Source organism: Pterocles gutturalis, unplaced genomic scaffold (assembly GCF_000699245.1).
Source record: "Pterocles gutturalis isolate BGI_N339 unplaced genomic scaffold, ASM69924v1 scaffold776, whole genome shotgun sequence".
In the NCBI taxonomy this organism is placed as follows: domain Eukaryota; kingdom Metazoa; phylum Chordata; class Aves; order Pterocliformes; family Pteroclidae; genus Pterocles; species Pterocles gutturalis.
The window spans coordinates 22837-27138 of NW_010097417.1; positions in this window are offsets into that span (position 1 = coordinate 22837).

Genomic DNA, 4302 nt, shown 5'->3' on the forward strand with positions numbered 1-4302 from the left:
TATTTCCTTGTACATATTTTACATCATTTTAGCACGTTAGCTAGTAGTTCTTTTAAACTGTGACATACAATTACGTATGTAGATCATTTTACACACCCCCTTTAAGAGATCCTGCCTTATAGATTTCAGCATACATTAGTATATATTTATTCCATCATTTAAAGAGTCTTCTATTAAGCCTATTCAGATCATCTGAATCTCAGCTACAGAATCATTCTTGCCTCTCCTAATAAAGCATATCTCAATCATTTTTCTTGCTCTTTTGGTTCCTACAAATCAAGTAGCTCAGTTTAGTTTACCAGATAAGAACACTTCATAAACTTCAAGCTCATCAATTCAAAACTTCATCATTTTATGAGGATTTTTTTTCATTTTAGACTTACTTTCATATCCAGCTGTGTATTACATGAGAAACACTAACCAGCATGGGTTTAAAAAGAGAAAGCCATATTTGATAGTTTTTTATGAGTAACACTAACAAATGCAACAACACAGTTCAAAGTAATGATATTTTGTTTTACAAGGCATCATATAATCAGACTCAAAAATTGTTTCTGAGCTTAATGAATGAATATTAGAATTAATACTAGGATAACATTAGAGAACAAAATTCCTTAATTTTATTTCCATATATAGTGTGTATATATATCTAGTCTATTTATATAGTATTTATTTCTTAAATACTATAAGCCAGGTATGAAAAAATTGTGTTTTCTTGAGTGGCCTTACTAGGTCAGAGATAAAGATAGGATGACAGTCTGTTGCAGAGGAAAAGGCTCCGTGTCAAAGCTATTGATGGTTTAACAAGCAGACAAAGCTAAAGTTGGGCTGGGTGAACAAAGTGAGAGGCTGAAAAGTGGAGGCAAAGCAAACTGGTGACTGCTTGCAATTTACAGGCAGTAATTTTCATCAGATCCCTTAAAATATTTATGTTTATTAAAAATCCTAACAGTACACCCATGCAAAAAAAAAGATTAAATCTATCACCATATGAGAAACAAACAGACAGACTCTATATTTGGACACTACTATACATTTCTAACACTGCAAGCAGGTGTCACATAAGCATATCTATAAACAGAAATTGGTCCAACCTACCAGTTATTAACTTGATTATGAAATTAATAGGGAACTTGAGATAGGTGGCCATGTGGAAGGACTAATCCAGAAAAAAAATGTATCCAGTGTTCATTATAATCTGTTCTGCAGCAATTCAGATGACAGACAGAAATAGCAGCAACCTGAATTCTCTCTTTGCATCATCATTATTAAAGGACAGAGCACTTACTCCCTCTGCGTGAGAAACCTTTTCTTTTTGAAGGAAAAATAGGGCAGGGGTGCTATGTAAACAGCATTTCCTGCATTTCTGAGAGAGAAATTCATAGTATTATTCCAAAAATCTCATAATTTTCACTTGTAGTGTCAGGTTTCATGTTCCTAATCTCTCTGGAAATTCCCACCCTTCGCAATTTACTGCCATTTTTATCCTATCTGGGCAATTTCAATAGTTCAATGCCAATTACTTTCTTGAATGCTTCATGAAAAGCCATTGTTTTCATGTAACAATTTTTAAATCCCCCGAATAAAGTTATTTGACATGGATAGTCTCTAAAAATTAAAACAAAACTTTCTCTTGTGCCTATGTGTTGAAGGGTTTCTGCCAAAACAAAAGATCATTACTCTGCAGAGCAATGTTTTGAATCTCTAAACAGAAATAAATAGGACTTATCCATTACAAAAGCTGTCGTATTTTGTCATGACTCAAATGTAATTAGTTTTCTCTGAAATAAATTAAGAGAATTATGGCATATCTTTACTGAAATGAATAGATCACTTAGCTATAATCTAGCTTGTTCCATTATTCTTTTCAAGATCCCAGACCTTTCTGGGGGGACAAGGAGTTTCCGTATTCATGTGGTATTTTACAGGCACACATCAGCCCACTCCATTCATTCTCAGGGCTGCCAAGGAACTGCACAGGTATGGCAGGGTAGTGCTAAATCCATGCCCTACCTGTTGGCAGGATTTGTTATTTTGCGTACTGTACTATGTTGATCACAGCTACCTGGATTGCAACAAAGGGTGAAGAGAGTAAGCTCACATCTGCTTACTAAATATTTTAAACATGCCTCTAACAAAAGCTTCTCTCTAACTCTGAAAAGTAGAGCCAACATAAACATCCTTAAAAATTATGTCTTGGAGTGTATTTCTATAGAAAGTTTTCATTTGCAAATTTTGCAAAAATTGCAGGAAAACCAAATCTCAATTTCATTATTTATTGGTCTCCAGTAACCTGAAGGACAGACTGCATCAGAATTTGGGCACAGAGGAGAGAAGGTTTGGCTGCAACAAGATACAAACATATTTTGTATATAGAAAGAGTCTCTTTCCTATTTTTTGAGTTCACATCAATATTATTACATCTTTCATGGAAAAAATGTGACAGGATGAGGGGTAATGGATTTAAATTAGAAGAGGACAAATTTAGGCTAGATATAAGGAAGGAATTCTTTACTGTGAGGGTGGTGAGGCACTGGAACAGGTTGCCCAGAGAAGCTGTGGATGCCCCATCCCTGGAGGTGTTCAAGGCCAGGCTGGATGAGGCTTTGAGCAACCTGGTCTAGTGGAGGGTGTCCCTGCCCATAGCAGGAGGTTGGAACTATATGATCTCTAAGGTCACTTCCAACCCAAACCATTCTATGATTCTAAAAATCACAACCAGGTTTGTAAATAGTAATTTCTAATAAGCCACAGTATTGGCAAGGCTTATAAGCTACTATATTAGGATTGAAAACTTCTCAAAAAAAAAAAAATTGTATTTAGAATAAAGTGACATTGTAGATACATTTGATTTATTCTGCAAATCTGCCAGTGACAAATGCTGCTTTTCTTATTTAACTCAGTACAGTGATTACATTTAGTTTTACCCTCAAGTCTGAATTAAAACTTCTGAAGAAGCCACCCTGAATCTAGAAGACTTCGACTCAGAGATAAATAAACATTACATTAAGAGCTCAGACAGCATCTCTTTGGTGGCATTGTGAATGACACAGGCTTGCTCTAAAATGAATTGAACAATGGTAAAATGGATGTGGAATATAGAACAAAAAGACAGGGACAGGTCTGTAATTTATTTTATAAAACACAACTGTCTTACTCATACAAAAGTACCACAGCTGCTAAGCTCTTTTTGAAGAACAAATGTTGAGTGACTCTCTAACCTTGTAGCTGCTCTGTTTGTTTCATCTTCAGTGAGAATATCAGGTCCAAAGGCCTGGAAAGCTGAGGGTTTTAGTCTTGAAAGAAACAGTGGCCCAGATTTACCTCTACATTTAGCTTCGCTCTGTATTGTGCTGTTGTTACAGAGTGGTCTTGACACCAGCTCTGTCAGCCACTCACAGATCACCCAAGAGAAGCCTGTCTTGCTAGAGATCCTGAAAAGCAGCTCCTGCTCACTCTCGCTCTTGCTCTCTCTCTGCCTTGTTCAAACAGAGGAGAATGAAGGGGTTAGAACTGAAGCACCAAGAGCCTGAGTGAACGGCCACTAGCAAGATGTACTTCACCTTTCACCCAGGCTGTAGGCTAAGCCCAGTCCTGTACATCTGGCATGCTTTCTAGGAGATGCCCTAAAAAACTCCAGCAGCAAATGGAGTAACAGGTTGTTATGTGCCCCTTAGCACAAAGAAAGGACAGACCCCCAGCAGTTGCTACTGATAGATATCTTAGGTGACCATAGCCTCAGCAAGGCCTGCAGAGAGCCATGCAGCAAGGACAGAGAAATTGAGCCAGGTGGAAAGACCTGGATGACACCTGCAAAAGTACGGGAAGGTAATGAGCCATGAGAGGGGCTGCAGCCCATCCAAGAACAGAATACTTGACCCAGAAGAATAAATTCATGCAAGAAGGGTTTGCAGACGTGATGCAAAATGGGTAATGATTAAAAAAGCGCCACCCCAGGAAGCAGAGTGACATCTCCTTCTTCCTTACATTACACAGGCTACCCAAGCCAAGGCTGCCAGAGAGACTGGAAGGGATTCCCCTCTGTCACCTTTCTATGTGGGAAAAGGTTGCTCAGATGCTCAAGGAAAGACTGTCATAAAGGAAACTTGAGAAAGAGGGTAAAAACAGCTTTCAGAAAACAGTTTGCTGTCAGTAACCACTAGACTTGCATTCATCAAGCAAAGAATGAAGTATTTTCCTAACCAAGTCAGGAGATCAAACAAATTAACAAAGAAATAGTGGATTCATTCTGTGATACAAAGGTAAGACATAGACAAATTATCATAGACAAACTAATTTAGC